We start from the raw sequence: 21718 nt of genomic DNA, 5'->3' as shown, positions 1-21718 counted from the left end.
TTTCATTTTTCATCCAGATGTTTAGCACTCTGTAGACACAGCTGTAGTCTCAATCAGGACTGAGTGATACTTTGCAGGAATTACTGCAATGCTCATTGAAAAAATAGTCTCTTCCAATTGTGTTTTGCAATGATCCAGTGGGGGAGAGGGTTTGGGCCTTTTTGAAGCAGACTCTCTTAGAATTTGAGCAACAGTTGTAAAATGTTCCCAAAAATATTGCTTGGCATGAAAACCTCTTTCAATGCAAATGAGCCATTGATAAAAAGGAATTCGTTAAGAGAGGCAGGAGTTGGGGGTGAAGCTCATTAGCCATTTGGTTGCCAAGGAAGTGAAGCTACCAGAGAAGCCTGGCTTGGATTGGAGAGGAATGTCTGGGGGGGTGGGGAGGGGGGGCTAAGCACATGGGTTGTTTGCAGTCAATAAGGGACCAAGAGGACATTTTATACCCATCTTAGTTACTATTGACTTGATTTTTTTATACTGGCAGAATTAACACATGACTACTCCAAAATAACCATGATGAAATAGAAACAACACAATCAAATGGAAATGATCTTAGGATCTGAAAACCTAGATTTGAGGATTGTTTCATCTGTTCATTGTGTGACCTTGGGCAAGTCATCGAATTTCTCTGAACTTCCATTTCCTTATCTCCAAAATGAAGATAATAATCCCTACCTCATAAGATAAATATGATGATAGATTTGAAAGTGCTTCTTAAATTGTGAAACAGTATATACATCCAAGTTTTCATTTTCTATTTACACAAAAATTCAAATCCAAATACAGTGTTGAAAGTCTCTCTGTGCTCAAATATTATTCATCACTAATACAATTTAACTTTTAGCTGCCCCAGCCTCGATCACACTCGCTCTGCGTCTTCCCTAAGAATGAATATTCAGAGTGTCTTCTGGGGGTGCTCCCCACGGCTTCCGTTCTGTGATCACAGACATGACAATGTTTGCTGCACGCCTGATTTGGGAAAGCAAGGCCTTCGATTAGTCTTCCAAGCACTCTTATATGCAAAAGGCTACACAGCAATGAGATCAGATGTCGGCCAGCCGTCTCAAGCGTGACCCTTGATTTCTAACCTTTCCAGCCTGTTCCTGCCCCAGTTCCTCTCATTTCAGTAAACAGCAACTCCATTCTGAGTTGCTCAGATCAAAGGAGTGTGGGTCATCTTCGACTCTTCTATTCCATTCACTCCCCATCAATATCCAACCCATTCCCCAGTACTGTCACTTCTACCTTCAAAATACATCACGCATGCCACCATTTCTTACCTCATCCACCAATGCCCCACTACTCCAACCCGCAGACATCTCTCGTCTGAATACTGCCAGAGTCTCTGCCGGTCTTCCTCTTCCTACCCTTACCCCTGCACAGTCTATTCTCTCTATAGCAACAAGAGCAACCGTTTAAAGATATAAGTTAGGCCAATTGCAAAGACTTCCAATAGTTTCCTGTCTCATTCAGAATAAAGGTCAAAGTCTTTACCACAGCCTGTAAGGCCCCCACTGAGTTGAACTGGCTTCCCACCACCTCTCAACTTCATTTCCTTGCATCTCCTTGCTTTACTCCAGCCACTCTGGTGCTCTAATCCACCAGTTACCCTCCTGCCTCAAGAAATTTGTGCATGTCATTCCCCTTGCCTGGATCATTTTATCCCATTTTGAAGATATTCACATACTTAATTTCTTCACTTTATCCAGGATTCTGCACAAACATCACTTCCCCAGAGAGGCCTTTCCTAATCTCCTCTGTGGCTTATTGTTCTTCTTAGCACTGATTTATATTATATTATATTATATTATATTATATTATATTATATTATATTATATTATATATTCTAGTTTATTGTCTGTCTCTCCACTGCAATATAAGCCCTGCAAGGGCAGGCATTTCGTCTCTCCCATTTTTCTCCATGTCCCCAGCATTTAGATAAAATTGGTAAATTGTAGATGTTTTAAGAGATTGTGTGACACAGCCTTGAGCCCAGCAGGAGACCAGAGCTGCCTTACAGTTGAGGGGTACTTAATCCAGCTTGGTCAATGGTGTCATCAAGGGTTTAGAGAGAACCACGTATCAACCAAAAGGTGTTCTATCTGGAGATGAAGAATACCCCAGAGTGACTAAGAGTGAAGGTCACGGCAGACTCCCACACAACCAGGACAGAGGTATCTTGACCTCCAGCACTCATGGGGCCTGAGAGAATCCTCCTCAGAGTAACAAAGGGGCCCTGAACTCAAGGGAGCATTCCCCAACCCCAGTTCTCTTGGATCTGATTTCACCAAGGAGCTCCATGATGGAATATGGTCTCCTAATTGGCATAAGCCCAAGACAGAGGGCCTTGCCCTAAGTAAATGACCACACCAAGGAAAAACTTCTACTTTCCATCTCTTGTTTTGCTGACATGTTTTTAATCTATCATTTATTGAGGGCCTACACCATGCTAGGCCTTGTGCCAAACAATGCGTGTGTGTTGTATCATTTGTATTATTTAAGAAATGAGATATTATCCCTGTTTTACAGATGAGAAAACTGAAGCTCACAGGGGTCAAATAACTTGCCTAAAGTTACACAGATAGAAAATAGAAACATTGAGATTTGAACTGAAGAGATTCATAACACGCCACCCCGAAATACACCCCTTTGGCGTATTGATTATTTTGAGCTGAAGGCACTTGAGAAACAGCAGATGCAGGAGGGGGGTCTCTGACCTCCCCTTTCTACTTGAAGCAGATTATAAAATCTCCCATGAGAAAGTGCCCTCCCTACACCAGGAAGAAAAGTACATTCTTACCACAGGGGGAGTTGACACCAAAATGGATCTGTACAAACAAACCTACTAAAATAGTCTTTGTCTTCCACTCATTTCCCTCATATATTTCCTAGCCACATTCCCACAACTTACTGCCCCTAGAAGCTTAAACGCCATTTCCTTCATCTTGTCACTTTTCCACAAATTTATCATTCTTTGTTTAAAAAAAGGTATATAAGCTGTTGGTCCTAAGTTCTTCTTAGGGTCTTCATTTTTCTAAGGAAGGCTCCTATGTACACATAAAAATATTAAATAAAATTTGTATGCTTTTCTCCTGTTAATCTGTCCTATTCAGTTTAATTCTCAGGTCCAGCCACAGAACCTAAGAGGGTAGAGAAAAAGCTTTTCCTCCTATAGAACCATACTGAAATCAATGCTACCTCCCTAATGCATTTCAACCAAATCCAATGTTCCTGCAGGATCCCCCAGATGTAGGTGAGTTCGACCTCTAAGTTAGCTCCTGCAGTGAACAGATACCACAGAATTTCTAGAGCCAATAGCCAGAGACACTGAACCTGAACCGCCAAGACCACTCCACGGACCTCTGGTGGCTGCTGCCTCTGACACCAGGAGGCCGTGAGAGATGCAGCCTCCTCTCAGGCCCTGGGAGGGTCTCCCTAAACGAGAGTCCTGCCTATTGGCCCAGCCTGAGCCAGTATCATGAGATTCACCCACTGGGAAGGTGAACTTTAGCTTGACTAATGTTTGTGAAACTCCTTAGGTTTCAGTTCCTAGGGGCTGCTTCTTTTTCTAATTCTCTTGAAATCTCTCAGCTATGAAAGCTGGTCAGCAGGAAAGTGTTTGTAAATAGCCCTCAAAGGGGCTGTCCTCTGGGCTGGAGACAACATCCTGACCCCAGCAGCTTACCAGGTCCCCTGGAGTAGGCAGAGGAGACAGGTCAATGTCTGTCCACACATCTAAGGAAGGAGATGTTTTCAAGCAGGCACCATGAAGCCTTGATAGAGGGACTTCTCCCCTGTCTTGTGAGAGGCTGGGTCCTGTCCCTTCTGCGGCTCCCAAATCCTCGTGCATTCTGACGTGAATTGTCTTTACCAAAGTCGGAATAAGTGAAAATCTTCAGCAAGACATTCCGATCTCATATAAATATCAGTTCTTGGGGTCCCCCAGACACTCACTGTGCTCTGCACAGGCGATACCAATAACCAAAGTTATTCTTCTCTCCAGAGCGTGCTGAGAGAGAAAGCTACTTTACTGAAGATTGTTTCTTTGACATTCACGCTCCAACAAAGATGGTCTCTTCCGGGCCTAATTTGACTTCTTTATGTGCCAAGAGGAAACTTTCTATCTGAAGGGCAGGCATACAGATATCTGAAGAGGCCTTTAGGAGGCACTTTATAATTTCCTTGAATTTCCTAGAATGTTTGGAGAATAATGTGTATTGATTAACTGTGTGTTTCAAAATGCTCAAAGTTCTCCTACCCTTACATTTTTTAAAAAGGGAATTAACGGTGAAGAAAAAAATAGAATATACTGATTCCCTCACCCATGTTTTCTAACTAAAAGGACTGTGGCCTAAAATCTCATGAAATAATGGAGTCCACGCAAGCACAGTGGAAGCCAAGCAGCTATTCCTGAGAAACTTGGATTTGGGGCCATGGAAATAAGACAGATGGCAGTGACTCCTTGAGACCGTGTCATAATCTGCATCTGACTCTAGGATGGTCAACATGATAGCACAGCGACTTCGGGAGTCTAGGGTTGGGATCAGGGACGCACAACCTTCAGCTGCTCAGCATAAAGGGAAGCGGAGATCTGACCATACAACAGACCTCATCTGTTCATTTAACATGCGAAGAATGTGACACTCCTAGGCTAACGTTCTAATAAAGAATTCTGCTTCCAACCAATGACTTGGCACAAAAACAATAAAAAAAAATTAAAGCCATGACCAATGATGTCATATAATAGCAAAACTAGCACATCTGAGAGTTTTTTTTAATGACAGTGCCTTATATGCAGGGCTTCTGAACATTTTTTTCTTGCAGCCCAGGCATTACCTGGTCACCCCAGGGGATTGACATTTGGCATACTGAGAATCCGTTACTGGTGGCACATCCGTAAGCCATGGCGCAGGGGGTGAAGCTCTGCTAGTGGAAAGAGCACTGGATTTAGAGACAGAAGACCTGGCCACCTTCCTGATTGTCACTCCTAGCTGCAGAACTTTGCACAAAACCCCTAATTTTGTGAATCCTGTTGCCACATCTATAAAATGCAAAATCTGGAAAATTCAAAAGACTAATCTCATAAAGTAGGCATTATGATCCCCATGTTACAGGTGGGGAAACTGGCCATGGAGTTGGTAAGGAAAAGAACCCAGACAACGTACGATTTCTCAGATCACATTTCTGATGTCTGTCTGCACCATGAGTTCCTGAGACAGCCTTGACTGAGACGGAACAGCAGTGATCAGGTGCAGACTTCACAGCTGTGATGTGAGACGCCCAGGGAAGGGTGTGAGCAGAGAGGGCAAAGAATGGCCGTGGAGCCACGGCTTACCCACCCCAGCACACAAGCCCACTCACGCTCCCATCCCTCCAATACACCCTTATGGCTTCTAAGGTGGGGAAAGGCCAGTTCCTAAACCTCTGAGGACCACAACAAGTGGACGTGCCTCACAAATGGAAACAAAGTCCTGGCGTCCACTCAAGGGATGGGATGCTTCTGGAGCCTTCACTTTTAGATTAAATGCATTTTAATTAATTAATTAACTCATAGTACATTAGAAGTTTCATGTTAAACTTCCTCCACTCAGCCCAATTTCAAATGCAAGGAGGCAAAAAATAACAGCTCCTGAAACCATTGTCTCTTTTTTTCAAGGTGCCTTTGAGGAAGTCAGAGTTACAACAAAGGAAGTAAAACAACCTTCGTTTGGGTCTTCTCTCCCGCTTTCCTGTAACCCTTGGGTCCGCCCTCAGTTCCTGTGCCAGCCCCACCTCCTTTCCTCTGACAGGTGGCAGCCACAGCCTTGCCTCCTCAGGGAAGCCTTCCCAGACTCCCCCCAGAGTCAGGGAACCTGTCCACCCTTCTTACCCAAAGCACATGGAACCACCCCTCTGCAGTATAGCGCATGCTGTGCTTGTTCCATTAAACTTTGGTACTGATTGGTAAGTGCCTGTCTTCCCAAGAGACTCTGAGCTCCATGAGGTTAGTGACCGTGTCTATTTTGTTCACTGCTGAGCCCGCAGAGCCTAGGGCGGTGCCTGGCACATGGTAGTAGGTAATGGATAAATATGTGTTGGCTGGACCACGCCCTGTTCTTTAGTTTCTCCTTTCTCCCCAAGGTCTGAATCACCCACTACCAAGAGCTATTCACAGAGCATGCACAGTATATGGAGCCCAGGAACTCATCTCCACTCCTGGAGTGAGCCCACGCTGAGCCAAGAGGCAGCCGCCATTGTGGCATCCTGGAAACAACACGGTGTTTGCAATCAGGACACCCTGCTTCAAACCTCAGTTTCCCTGTCTGTAAAATAGGAATACAAACACCTAACGCACCTACTTCACGTTGTTGTTCTGAAGATCACATGTGAAAAACAGAGGAGAGAAGTTTGCATATCATGCAGCATCTTACCATGAATGTCCAATTTTTATAAGCAGTGTGAGAGGCAGGTGACTTTTCTTAAGCCCTGTAGCAGAGCGATTTTGTGGTTCTCTTTATCCCTTCCTCCTCTCCAAGCCCCTTACAAGTGTGTGGTCCCAGAGCTCTCATGGCCTAACCCCTCATTTCACATATGGGGAAACTGTGACCTGTATGGGGGAAGGGAGCTGCCCAAAATCTCACATGGAGTCAGAGGTGGAGCCAGGTCTATGTGGTGTCCTTTCTGCCCGTCCACCTTGTGTTGCCTCCCCCATCCATCTCCTTGAGTCAATTTCCACACCCTTGGATGGCTCCTTCTGCCCCTCTTGAGACCATTCTCCACCCTCCCTGCACTCAGTCTACTGATATAAGAGGGTGCCAGCTCAAGTTGTGTGTTAAATATGAATTTAGTTGCATGTATAGTTGTGAGAGGCCTAGGAATATTTTTGCATAGGCCAGCCTGACCCTTCATACCTCTCCAGTTTTCCATTCATTGGTTATTTTAATGAGGCACCTTACCAGCATCTCCTCCTACTCTCTCTCTGCAAAAATCAATACACCTTTCCCCTATGGAAGCAAAATTTAGATTCGTTGTTACCTGACCATTTCATGCCTGGGGAGAGAAGAGTCTAGCAGAGCAAAGCCCAAGTCTGTGGAGCTGAAGTAGAGGCAAAAGAGTAAATAGTGCAACAACAACAACAGCAGTAATAGCACCCATTCAGGGCACTTTCTATGGTTGTGCGGTGCTAAGCCCTTAGCCTGTCTTATCTTATTTAGTTCTTACAACAGACTTAATAAGCGGTATACTGCGTTAAATAGTGTCCCCCAAAATTCATGTCCACCTGGAATCTCAGAATGTGACCTTATTTGGAAATAGGTTCCTTGTAGATGTAATTAGTTAAGAAGTCATACTGGGTTAGGGTGGGCCCTAACCAATGACCGGCGTCCTTACAAGAAGAGAAAACAGAGACACTGACACAGAGGGAGAACACCATATGATAATAGAGGTCGAGACTGGAGTGATGCATCTATAAGCCAAGGATTGCCGGCCACCACCAGGAGGTAGGAAGAGGCAAGGAAGGATTCTTCCTTAGAGCCTTTGGAGAGAGTAACGGTCTGCTGACACCATGATTTTGGATTTCTAGTCTCCAGAACTGTGAGAGAATAAATTGGTGTTATTTTAAGCCACCTAGTTTGTGGTAATTTGTTACAGCAGCCCTAGAAAATGAATGGAGGAGGTATTAAAATTCCCACAACCTAGATAAAGTTAGACAGTGTTTCAAATCCAGCATTTTTGATCTTGATGACAACAACACAAAGAGGGTGGAGAATCTTGTGATTAGTCTCCATTTTATGGGTAAGGCAACCGAGGCCAGAGAGATAAGGCAAAATGCCAAGATCACTTGAGAGTAAGCATTAGAGTTGAAATTTAAATCCATGTCCATCTAAGTCAGGCCCAGAGAGATGCTCCCAAAGAACACAAGCACCCTTTCCATTGCCCACCCTCTACTCCCTCCTCCAGACAGAGGGAGAAGGTTGGATCTCTTTCCCGGCACTATGCAGAGCAGGGTAGGCCTCACAAAAGCGTGAGCCCTCAGGAACCTCCAGCCCCTTGGCCAGGCCTGTTCTGGGTGTCAGCTCAGCCCTTCTCAGATCTAACTTCCTAACTGACTTGTGGGGACGAAAAGAGAACGCAAAAACCTCATGGATCTTTGGTAAACTAGAAACATAGTCTTTTTTTTTTTTTTTAAAGATTTTTATTTATTTATTTTTCCCCCCAAAGCCCCAGTAGATAGTTGTATGTCATAGTTGCACATCCATCTAGTTGCTGTATGTGGGACGTGGCCTCAGCGTGGCCAGAGAAGCGGTGTGTTGGCGTGCGCCCGGGACCCGATGGTGCGCGCCCGGGATCTGAACCTGGGCCGCCAGCAGCGGAGTGCGCGCACTTAACCACTAAGCCACGGGCCGGCCCTAGAAACATAGTCTTGATCTAATAAGACAAAACTGAACTACACTTGAAAAAGTAGAGTGCAGTTAGCTGGTTATTTGGCCTTGAATGCGAAAACACTTCACTAAAGTGGTTTCTCCTAGTCATTAATTCTCCTAAAGAGAAATTTACCTAAAAGTCATCTCCCTTAAAGTGGTTTGAAAATTAGATGAGATTAAAATGAGAAAGTTAAAATGAAATTAAGCAATTGTTTTAGGTAGCAATATTTTAGTTAATTGACCTAGAGCCTTGAATGTCAAGCTAAAGAGTTCTAACTACTCTAGAAGCTATAGGAGAGATCATCAAAGGGCTGTGAGTCAGGAGTGATGTGCTCTCTAGAAAGGCTAACTTGGCAGCCATGAAAAGGAAGGATTAGAGAAGAGACTGGATGACCATTTGGGGAGGTTGTGGTAAAAGTCCAAAGGAGAGAGCTGAGGCCAGGGCTGGAGAAGGAGGGACCATGTGAAAGGGCAGATCAAAGACACATGGCAGATGTACAGTGGCATTTACTCCTGGCTTATTGAGGGGAATCAAAAGGGGATAAAGCCTGGATTTTAACAGTTGATGAAAGTGAAAGGAGAAAGATGTGCAAATGTAGGCAGGAAGACGAATGGGGTTTTGGCAACACTAAGGTCAATATGACCATGGGAATCCCAGCCAGTTATCTGAATCCTGGTCTGCTCGTTTCTGGACTTTGTTTTAGTGACAGAAACGTGAACTTCCATCTTGTTTAAGTCATTGATATTTTGGGTTTTCTATCCTTTGCAATCAAATGTAAGCCTGACTAATACCGATATTGGAGGTCTTTATTGTCCCCACAACTACAATCTCCTTTGAAGAGATAACTACTTCATCCACAGAATATTCCATAGTTTTGAAAAAGCTTATTCTCCCTGTCAGAGTCCCCATGTTCAATCTGTCTCCAAAGCTTACAATTTCTCCTTTAAGGATAAATTTTAGACTTGCCTTTCCAGTCTAGGGTCCTTGATGATGCTCCTGTCTAGGTGACTGCTCACCTGGCATAGCATCTCTCCTCTCCATCCCATCCACACAAACATTGCTGATGGCCTGATGCACGCTGTCCTGATTGACAGCCCTACCACCTGCATCAACAATTCCAAATGCCCCGCCTGACTTGGAAGATCTTCGAAGTCTGCCTTTGACTGATCTGACATTATTTCCCACCTTTTTCCAACATGAATTTTAGTTCTAATCAGGCCAGTCTTCTTTTCAAAATACCATGCCCATTCCCAGCTCCACAATTCACTCCACTTATTCTATCTACATGGAATATCTTCTCACTCTTCACTTGGCTACAGCGTGTATTTCACCACCTCCATCTTTCAAGGACTTGAGCAAATTAGTAAGCCACCAGATAGGAGCAGAGTTGACTTGAACTGGGACAAAAATCCAACAAGGCTGTAAGCAAGCTCCCAGCCAGAGATAGTAAGCAACTTGAAAGCAGAGATTCTGTCCAATACCTCTTCAACACCTGCCCTCTCCCTATAGTTCTGAGAAGAGTGATCAGTACTGAATCTGGAGAGATTCTTCAAATGCAGGAAGAAAAATAATGCAAAATGAAAGTGAAATTATTTAGAGATTCACAGACAAATAACTAAAACTATGTAATAAAATAGACTCTCACACACAAATATAATTGAATTTAAAAATTACAATTTACAACCTCAAACCCACTAGGATGGTTACTATCAAAAAACAGAAAATAACAAGTGTTGGTGGGGATGTGGAGAAATTGGAACCCTTGTGCACTGCTGGGAATGTAAAACGGTGCAGCTGCTGTGGAAAACAGTATGGCAGTTCCTCAAAAAAAAATAAAAATAGAATTACCATATGATCCAGCAATTCCACTTCTGAGTAAGTACTCAAAAGAATTGAAAGCAGTGTTTTGAAGAGATATTTGTACAACCGTGTTCATAGCAGCATTATTCACAATAGTCAAAAGTTGGAAGTGTCCACTGATGGATGAATGGATAAACAAAATGTGGACTACACATTCAATGGAGTATTAGTCAGTCTTTAAAAGGAAGAAAATTTAACATATGCTACAACATGGAGGAATCTTGAGAACATCATGCTAAGTGAAATAAGCCAGTCACAAAAAGACAAATACTATATGATTCAGTATCTAGAACAGGCAAATTCACAGAGACAGAAAGTAGAATGGTCGTTGCTAGGGGCTCGGGGGAGGGGGAAATGAGGAGTTATTGTTTAACGGGTTCAGAGCTTCTGTTTCAGGAGATGAAAAGAGTTCCGGAGGCTGGTGGCACAGCAATGTGAATGTACGTAACATTACTAAACTGTACACTTAAAAATGGTTAAGATGGTAAATTTCATGTTATGTGTCTTTTACCACAGTTAGAAATAAATTTTCTTCAAATTAGAATATATAGGATTTGGTTCAATTCTGGCCACACATTTGAATCACCTGGGGAGTTATTAAAACAAAACACTGATTCCTCCCTCCCCTTTTGCCTTCTCCTCCCCTAGAGATAGTGAGCCAATTGGTTTGAAGTAGCATCTTAGATGATTCTAATGCGTAACCAGGGAAATCACTGGCGTAAGAATTAGGAAAAAATGTCGGTGATCTCTCACATGTTTTATAGACATAAAATCTTAGATGAAATGTGTGAGAGGAAGAAGAAAGAGCTCGGACTTCAGTTGAACATACCTGAGGTTGTGGCTCATCCTGCCACTTCCCAGCTTTGAGCCACTGGGCAGCTTATGGCCTGGTGCCTGGCAAAGTACTCAGTGTCCAGCCTGATGCCTGGGACACAGTGAGCTATCAACAGCTTTTAGATAAACAAATAAATAACACATCTCTCTGGGAGCACAATGTCTATGTTGTCACATTATTCTGAGAATTAGCTACTATAACAATAAAAGCAAAATCCCAAAATAGTGCTTGGCACACACAGTAGTCGTGCAATAAATGATAGATATTATTACCAATATCATGGAAAGACCTTCAGAGATCATCTAATCCAATCTTCTCATTCAGCAGATGAGGACACTAGGGACCAGTTAAGAGGAAGGATTCTTGACCCAGTGTTCATTTTGTCGTATCATAGCCTTCCACTTTCTTAACTTCTGGTGTCTGAAGTGTTTTCGTGTAAATGCCTACACTAAGACTTCCAAAAATCAATGCTGCTGTTCAAACCATCACTTATGACAGGAATTGGGATGTGTTCAGATAAGCCTGCAGGTGCCTCGCTCAGTGATGTCAGATGGCAGGATGTAGCTCTTTATGACAATCTGTGGAACATCAAATCTGAGACAATGACCTTGATATTCCACAGGGCTGAGTCACTCTATGTATTGAAGGCAATTTCCTGGGGTTCCCTGGGGAGTAAATCACTCCTTGCTGATTTTCAAGGGTTTTCTCTAAAATGAGGCTTCAAAGCTCCTACGCTATCAAGACCTCAGTGACCTACCAGCAACCCATGGTGCCCTGTGGCTCTCAGATATTCACTGATAGCCCCTACAGAGTGTGGCCAGAGGGAGGTATACAGACCACCTGTGGGGCCTGTTAAAAATGAAGATTCCAAGACCCCAGAGTGCAGTCCTGCAGTCTCCATTTTCCCAGACTCCCAGGCAACTCTTACACAGGCTAGAATCGAGCAGCATTGTCATTCCAGGAACCTTTGGCAGTTCATTCATTCCAGTGTTCAACGTCGTACCGAGGGGGTACTCCATGCAGGCCCAGTCCTTGGCACTAGGTATAAAGTCAAAGAAGACATTGTTCTTATCCTCAAGGAGCTCAGACTCTGCTAGAGGATAGACAAACAGCAGGTGATATAGTACAGTGTGATCATTCGTTCATTTCATTTAATCATTTAGCGAATAAAATTCTTAAGAACCCACTAAATTCCAGGCATAGATTCACATATAGAAAGGCTGCACAACGTAGTGGTTAAACCATGGACGTTGCACCCGTGCTGCCTGGGTTTGCATCCCAGCTCCTCTACTCACTGCCACAGTGACCTTGGGCAAGTGACTTAACCTCTGTGTGCCTCGATTGTTTCTATCTGTAAAATAGAATAATAATGGCACCTCCCTCATAGGGTGATTGTGACAATTCAACGATTGAATATATGTAAAGCCTAGAATAGTCTCCTAGCACATAGTAAGTCCTGAGTAGATTTCCACAGGAATCTAAGCTTCATGAAGGCCAGAATTTTTGTCTGTTTTATCCCTAACACCTAGAGCAGTACCTGCCACACTGTAGGCAATCATTAACTATTTATTGAGTGGATCAATGCATTTCTGTGAGAGATTGCCAATAACATGGCAGACTGAGCTAGAATTAACAAACTCTTCTCCCCATTTTTAACCCATGTATGTTAGGCAATGTATAAATAAATATTTTAAAAATACATATCTGGGCTCAAAATAAAGACAAATCCCCAGGTACTAAAAAATCAGAGAAAGAAATCACAAACAGAAGTTTAAGCGGAAGCTGGCACAATAGAATTCTCAAAAATTACCAATTCTTTTAATGATGGTGGTGATGGGGATGGGGATGATGATGATGATGAAGATGAAGATAAGTCTCAAGAAGAATTACAGGGCACAATCTTTCTAGACCATCTCCTTGGGAAGTCTTTCCTTCCCCTGCTTTTGCCTGTGACACCACATATTTACCAAATGGGTTGCGGCCACCATGAGGGTGGAGCTACCTAGTTTATCTCTTTATCTCAACTGTTCAGTTTCATCACATGATCATTGCACTCCATAAACGGAACTAAGCTTAGAAATTTCCCTGAGGCACTTTCTTCTGGTCCTGGAGCATCCATACACAAAGTCTTAGACTCATAGACTTTAACATTTAGGAGAGACATAATACATCAAGTTCAAACTCCCACCCAGTGTTTCAGTTCACTGCTCGCCATAGCCGCTAAGGTTGCCCAGCCTACTGATCATTTCTAAGGGAAGGATTCAAACTTTCATGGGTCTATTAGAAGCGTTAACGTTGAGACTCCTCACAGCCTGCTATAACCTGTTCTAGCTCTAGCTGCGTGGGATACCAATGTACAAGGGAAGATAAACCATTATTGGAATAAATAGAAATATGGTGCCTGCTAACTCAGGTTTCCACATGACTCCTTTAAATAAGTGGCAAAATATAAATTGAACCGCTTGAAACTGACATAGCACATTGGGATAGAAATTTTAAAATATTCTTAACTGGCACTAACCAATCCAATGTGAGTATTTTAGTTCTTTGCATCTGCAAAGTGTGCCATGCAACTACTGGATGAACCATCAACTCTGAGACCAGCTAGCTAATATTCTAAAACCAAATAGTACATAGTGTAGTGCTGTTCACTGTGATTGAGTGATTCATTTTATTATTTAAATTTTTTTGGTGTGTATGAGGAAGATCAGCCCTGAGCTAACATCTGCCAATCCTCCTCTTTGTTTTGCTGAGGAAGACTGGCCCTGGGCTAACATCCATGCCCATCTTCCTCTACTTTATATGGGACGCCACCACAGCATGGCTTGAGAAGCGGTGTGTAGGTGCATGCCCAGGACCCGAACCAGCAAACCCCGGGCCGCGGCAGCAGAGGGCACACCTCTAACCACTTGCACCACCGGGCCAGCCCCTATTATTTAAATTTTAAACCCTGTAATATACTTCCCCCAAAGCTATCTGATTCTAAAAAATCACAATTCCTAGACAATTCTAAATAAAGTGTTATAATACATTGACTAGACATATTAATTTATTTTTTAACACAAAGAAAGAGGCACACCATTTTTATTACTAAAAAATCAGTTTCTCCCTGAACCTACTAAAATATTGAACAAATATTTACAGATTCTCCTTGTCAAAGGGGCCCACATGTCTCAACCTAGCCCCAGTTCTATCATTGCAAACACCCTCCCACTACCTGGCTCTGGTCCCCCAAACAACCATACCTGTGTTTGGTCAGCCTCTGACAGCTAACTTTACTTCTAGACAGTGAGGAATTCCTGGAGGAAAGGTGATATTGGGAGACTTCAATTCCCCTTCCCACTGTCAGAGGCAGCAGAGTACACTGATTAAGGCCCTCCGGTTAAGCTACCGGGGTTTGCTTCCTGGTTGTAGAATCACCATGTGACCACTCAATAACCATCTGACCCTGGGCAAGTTACTCAACTTCTCTGAGTCTTTTACTTCATCTGTACTACAGAGATGACAGTAATAATACCTTACTCATCATGCAGTTTTGAGCTAAAATGAGTGGACACATGGAAAACATGTAGAACAGTACTTGGCACATGGTAAGTGCCCAATACATATTAGCTATTATTTTTGTTGTCACTGTGCCCTCTCTAATCCTAGATGACTCTTTCCTTCCTCTCCACACTGGTGTCACCTCACAACCAAATTTCTGCCATGATTTGGGGTTGGGACTATGGAAGTGTAGTAGTAGACATTAGGGAAGACTTCACGAAGGCAATGACATTAAAGTTGGACAATAAAAAATTTCTTCCTCCCTATTTGAATGCTTATCAGGAAATTAGAACAGGAGGAAATTAAAGAACTGCACAACCACTTTAAAATTCTTTATAGGCCAATCAGAGCCCCCTCAACTTCCTTCTATTCTCAGTACATTTAGCTCTCTTTCTTTCTTTCTCTCTCCTTCACATCTTCCCATCCTGTTGTTATGTCTTTCACCCTCCAGAGCTTTTTCCCTGACTTTGTCTTTTCTAAACCTTCTGAGCCCAAAGGCATGCCGTCTGCCAGCTGCAGTGACACCAGAGCTTAGCAGAGCAGAGTAACGTGTCCAAATCTTCCTTGAGCTCTCCATTCTCAAGAATATGATTAACTTTGAAGAAACCACACACAAGACTTTAGTTAGGCAAAAATAAAATGAAATGGTTTTTGGACCCAAATTGCTTTTTATTTGTGCCATCTCTGTCAGTGTTACACATAAATTTTAATTATACTAAAAGAAGAATTATGGAATAACTGTCAGGAGGACAGACTGACATTGTCAGGACTGCTTCAGGTTATGAATGTTTTTCTCTGCACAAAGGCAACCAGCTGAGGGGTTGGTTAGTGGGGCCTGAAATCCAGCCTCTCACTCAAAAAGCTGTGCGATCTGGGACAGAGTAGAATTTACTCAGAAGGGACATCTTTTTCTATTTCATACAAAGATACCATATGGGCTAGCAGTGGTTACATACAGGGGGATTGAGTAAATAAGTAAATATATTAAGGATAATGGGACCCAGATTTCTCATTGCCAGAGAAAGGAGTTTCATATACGGAAAGGGTGTTGAGCTGGAATTGGATATGTCAATGTGAAATCATGGTTTTTAATACAGATAGATATAGTTTATGTGCGTGTGTGGGGGTGTGTACATGAATATATTTCCTAGCTCTTTCCACCAACAGGGCCTAGAATCCATGATACACCAGTAGCAATGATCATACCTAGTAGCCATGGTCTTGGTTTCTAAAATACTATTCTCCACTAAAAGGAACTAGAGCCCATTAGGAAGATGGAGGATTCCAGGATTAGGACAATGAAAGGACAAGATGAGCCAGGAACATCTTGTGGTTCTAAAACGTTAAGTAAATGTTAAAAAATTTGGGGAACATGTCAAAAGTATACAAGGTCAGCTTGAAAGTGTTCCCTCTTTCCACCTGTCTCTGGTCTCCCAAACACTCATACGTATGCTTGGCCAAATCAGGGGAAACCTGATCATCAAAATAAGTAATGACAATCATAGATTATAACCCATTAGATAAAATTGTAATCTGTGAATCCATACTGACACAAATGAATAAATGAATTAAAAAATAAATGGGAGAGAAGGAAAAGCCGTACTTTAAAATAGAATACCAAGTAGTAAATATAGAATGAATGATAAAATTAGGAAAATTGTCATTTGGTAGCCATCACAGTAATAGTTGATTTACACAAAATCATCAATGGATGCTTAAATTAATGGGTAAAAGTTTAATGGGGAACAGGATATTTATATCCCAAAGTATCACTCATAAAATACTTATTAATCAGTAAATACAAAATACTTATTCATTGCTACAAAATAGTTATTAATTAATCTTAGAGTGGATAACCTAGCAGACACCATCTTAACCAGGTGACAAAACTTAACACCACAAGTAATAGGACAAATCAACATTATGTGCCACTTGATGTGATGCACTGAGAAGAAACATGTCTTCACTTCTATGGTTTTCCTGACAAATATACAGAACCTGAATCCAATCACTAGGAAACATTAGACAAATCCAAATTGAGAGACCTTCTACAAAGTTATGGAACTATACTTTTAAAAAATGTCAACGTCATGAAAAATAAGGAAAGAGTAAAGAACTATTCCAGACTAAAGTGGCTCAGTGACTAAAGGCAACACATGACCCTGGATTGTATCCTACGAGTCTGTAAATTATTAAGACAATTAGGAAATTTCTAATGGAGTCCATGGATTTCAATGAGTGTTTTGTGGGTATGTAGGAGAGGATCCTTGTTTTTAGAAAATATACACTGAAATATTAATGAGTATTTGACCATCTTATCTATAAATTATTCTCAAATGGCTTGGAAAAAACTACATTAATAGAGAGAGAGGCAAACGTGGTAAAATGTTAACAATTGAGGAATCTGGGCAAGGATACATGGGATATCTTTGTTCTATTGTTGAAAATATCCGTTAGCTTGAAAATCTTACAAATTAAAAAGTTTTTTTCTAAAAAGTGAAGACAAAGTAAAAAAATTTTTAGACCAAAAAGACCCTGAGATAATTTATCACCAGCAAACCTGCACTGAAAGGAATACTAAAGGAAGTTCCTCAGTAAGAAGAAAAATGATTCCTCCAAAACATTGAAATACAAGAAAAAAATGAAGAACAATAGAAAGAGTAAATATGTGGGTAAAGGTACATGAATATTGAGTGTAACAATGATATTATCTTGTGTGATCTAAAAGATGTATAGAATAACACAAAATATGGGAATGGGTAAATGGAATTAAAATCTTCTGAGGCCCTAGCATTATCAGTGAAGTGATAAATGTGCTAATTTATATTAGACTGTAATAAGTCAAGTTTGCATGTTCTAATTGCTTGGCTAGCCATTAAAGCCATAGTAAAAAATATATATATATATATGTAGCTAACAAGCTAATAGAGAGGGAAAATGAAATGGTAACAATAAAAGAACTTTATTAATCCAAAAGAAGGAAAGAAAGAAGAAAAAAACACATATAGAACAGGTGGAACAAATAGAAAAAAATTTAATTATAGGCTTAAACTAAAATATGTATAAATACATCATTTACATTAAATATAACTACTAAATACTCCTCTTAAAAGACAAAGATTGTCAAATTGAATAAAAACAAAATATAAAACCTAGTCTTAGGTGCTTATAAGAGTCTTATATAGAGAGACACAGAAAGATTGAAAGTAAAATGATAGAAAAGATATATCATACGAACACTAACCAAAAGAAAGTTGATATAGCTATATAAATATCAGACAAAGTAAATTTTAAGATAAATATCATTGCCAGAAATAGAGATACTTTTTTTTTACGGTTTTTTTTTTATTGAGGTATAATTGACATACTACATTATATTAGTTTCAGGTGTACAATGTAATGATTCAATGTATATATTGTGAAATGATCACCACAGTAAGTCTAGTTAACATCCATTACCTTAAAGTTACAAAATTTTTTTTCTTTCTTGTGATAACTTCTAAGATCTACTCTTAGCAACTTTCACATATGTAATACAGTATTATTAACTATAGTCACCATGCTGTACATTACATCCCTGTGTCTTCCTTGTTTTATAACTGGAGATTTGTACCTTTTGACCCCCTTCACGCATTTGCTCTCCCCCCCCCACCCCCGGCAACCACCAATCTGTTATCTGTATCTATGACCTTGGTTTTTTGTTTTTAGAGTCCACATATAAGTGAGATCATGTGGTATTTGTCTTTCTCTAATTTATTTCACTTAGCATAATGCCCTCAAGGTCCATCCATGTTGTTGCAAATGGTAAGAAATAGTACAGCTCTATAGAAGGGGTGAATCTCTGCCTATGGCTCAATTTTCAGTTTCCAGTTACAACACTTTGTTTCTCATAATAATATCTTATCCTTCTACACTTATTCAATAGCACTTAGGACAAAAAAATGCCAACAGTAATTATTTCCCTCAGCAGTTTAAAAATGGGTGATTAACAGATGAGAAAATGGCCACCATGAACTGGGAGAGGATAGCATTACTTCTGTAAGGATTAGTCTGAAGAAACGATTGTTAAATATAAAGTTACTCTTAGATGTTCAAAACCTGTTCACCATCAGCTTTATTTTATTTTAAAATATACAAATATTTTGAAATGTAGACGAGTTTAAGGTTACTGAATTTTTAAAATGCCACACAAAACTGAACAACAGTTCAGACAGTTCAGTTCAAAACTAAAATGACACAACAAAGAAATCCATACCAAATTAATCACTCCAGACTGCCAATTCCATCTACTAACTTAACACTATAGTATTCAGGACAAATTAAAGGTGTTAATAGTATCAATGTTTAAAAAAAAAAAAACAAAAAACAACCCAACAGTCATTTGTAACATGCTGCTGTAAGTAAAACAACCCAACAGTCATTTGTAACATGCTGCTGTAAGTAAAACAACCAGTTTATTGATTGAAAAGAATTTCAATGGCAAACCTAGAGCTCCCTTAAAAAAAAATCTGCACTGAGGCAGTGAGTGGATGCAAACATTCTACACTGGGAAAAATACTCTTCTTGTGAATTCTAACACTCAACAAAATATAACCATGTTTTAGAGAGGGATGGTCCCTAGCACCGTGACTTGAGCCAGACTTTCAGATTAGGCTGACTGCAGGAAAGGCTTCAGGCAGGAGAAGGAATGGGACTCAAAGGTGAGATAACCTGTCAAATACCAGGGACAATGAGACCTGCTTATTGGGAGCAGAGTTACATAAGAGAACAATGGGAATTAAAATAATATTTTAAAAGTTAAAACATATATTCCAATGCACGAGCATCATCAAATCATGGGGGAATTGAAACTATTCTATAACAAGGTCCAGTCTGAAAAATTCGTCTAAATGAGAATTTGGAGAGCCAAGATACGCCTTAGTTTTGCTGAGTGCGTTTCCAGTGTATACCTGCGCCTTTTCTTCAGGGGTCACTACTATATCGCAGGGACAGTGAAATGTGGGCAACTTTTTAAAAAGCATAACTACTTGTTTGTAATGAACAGTTTTAGTTAAAATGTTTGGCCAGGTAAAAGCTCCTGAGCATCACGTGGCTTTCAGGTCTACATCTCAAGTATTCATGAGAAAACAGTAAGAAAAAAGCAGCTCTCTTCACATTGTAAGAAAAGTTCTTTTTCAGAGGTCGTTCAGACTTTTCTAGATTAAATCCACAGGCAATACTGCAGTTAAAGAAAAAACTAAGGGACTGCTTCCCACAGAAAATAAGTGGGAAGGAAAATTAAAATGATGTGCTATAAACTGCCAGGTAAAAACGGAATTCAAAAGAACATGGTGCATGGTATCCTTCGCTAAGTGAAGTATATGGTGTCATTACCCACTTGATGTTCCCATTACATCATGAGTGCAATTCAGTTTGGGGAAAACAGTTTAATGTATCACTCAGAAAAAAAAACAGTTTATATTTTCCCATCTCCAACAAAGCAGTAATTACGAATTCCAGCGCCACCAGGCAACCTGCATTCTGTCCCATACCGCTGAAAGTGAATCCAAAGTGGGCCGGACGTCCAGGATGGTGAACTGGTAGTCCCGGTTGACTTCGCCGCCATCGTAGTAGTCGATAACATATCTGACTCCTGTCCCGCAACGGTTGACGATCCAATCGTGCCTGTCGAAAGACAACTCATACCCCATCCAGGAGCGAATTCTTGCCCTCGGTGAATACTCTTTTGCTTTACCTCCGAATCGGATCAGTGAGGGACCACAAGGACACTCCGCAGCATGAAGGCCTTCCCACTTCAAAATCTCCTTCCAAGCCTGCTCATTATTCTGATTGTGAATTCTAATGATATTATACATATCTTTCTGACTAATATCCTCTTCCTTCCACTTCCACCCTTTCTTTAACATCGCATTCCAGAACATCTGTTCAGAAGGATAAACCCACTTTTTCCCTGAATCTGCTCTTGGAATGGATGACTCCTCTCTCACAGTAGACAGTGGAAATGGCTGATCAGGGGCTGGTGTCTGATTAGGTGGTGGCATCAGATTAGAAGGATCTAGGTTCTCCTTATTCTCAGCCACAGCACCGGTGATGGACACTGCACGTACTCGTAGGCGCGATCTTGGTGGGCAGGCACAGAGTTAGTTTTGCTCTCACGGCTTGGGGCAGATGGCTCTGCACTCACTGGACAGCCTTTCATTTTCCCTTCATGCATTGGACATCCTGAAGGTGGAGATGCTGTCTGATGATCTGAAGCATTTGAGGTCTGAACCGCAACAGCAGGGGTAGAGGCAGACAAACCCATGGTTGGAATCCCAGAGCTGAATCCAGACAATTCTGACTCCTGCCCCGGGCTGCTCCGGGCGGCCGGTCCCGCCTCTAACAGTCAACTTGGCCCGGGGCGGCAGCTAACCGCCGCCGCCACCTTGCCCCCGCTCGGTCACCGCTATCGCTGCGGTCACCACCGGCGTTCACACGCGCCACTACTTCAAGATACTTTTGATAATAATAAAAGATTCCATTCTCCAGGAAGATATAACAATTTCTGAATTTGTATGCATCCAATAACATAGTTTCAAAATATATAAGGCAAAATTTAACAGAAAATAAATAGTTAAATATGCATCATTGTGGCAAACTTTAACATACTCCTCATAATAGCAAATAGAATAAGCAGGGAAAAAAATCAGTAAGAACAAAGCAAACCTAAATAATGCAATTAACAAATTTAACCTAATTGACAAATATAGAACACTGCAGACAAAGAAGGAATACATGTTCTCTTCCAGTGCATGAGGAGCAGTTACTAAAATTGACATATGCTAGACCATAAAGCAAACCTTAACAAAGACTTAAAATCATTTAAAGTACGTTTTCTCACCACAGCGGAATTAAGTTAGATATCAGTTACAAAAAGATGACTCAAAAATTCCCATATGTTTGGAAATTAAGCAACATAATTCTAAATAACCTGTGGGTCAAAGAAGTAATGATAATGGAAATTAAAACATATTTTGAATTGAATGATAATTATACAGTATATGAAAATAAGAAAGGTTAAGTTAAAACTGTACC

The 21718-nt window shown here is 41.1% G+C and overlaps 1 pseudogene; it reads right to left on the bottom strand.

The window, feature by feature from the left end:
* Positions 1–19482: 19482 nt before the first annotated feature.
* Positions 19483–21062, bottom strand: LOC106800743 (holocytochrome c-type synthase pseudogene; annotated as a pseudogene).
* Positions 21063–21718: the final 656 nt, after the last annotated feature.

Source organism: Ceratotherium simum, chromosome 29, assembly GCF_057802395.1.
Source record: "Ceratotherium simum simum isolate JZ-2026a chromosome 29, ASM5780239v1, whole genome shotgun sequence".
Classification (NCBI taxonomy): Eukaryota; Metazoa; Chordata; class Mammalia; order Perissodactyla; family Rhinocerotidae; genus Ceratotherium; species Ceratotherium simum.
This window is presented reverse-complemented; position numbering and strand designations above follow the sequence as displayed.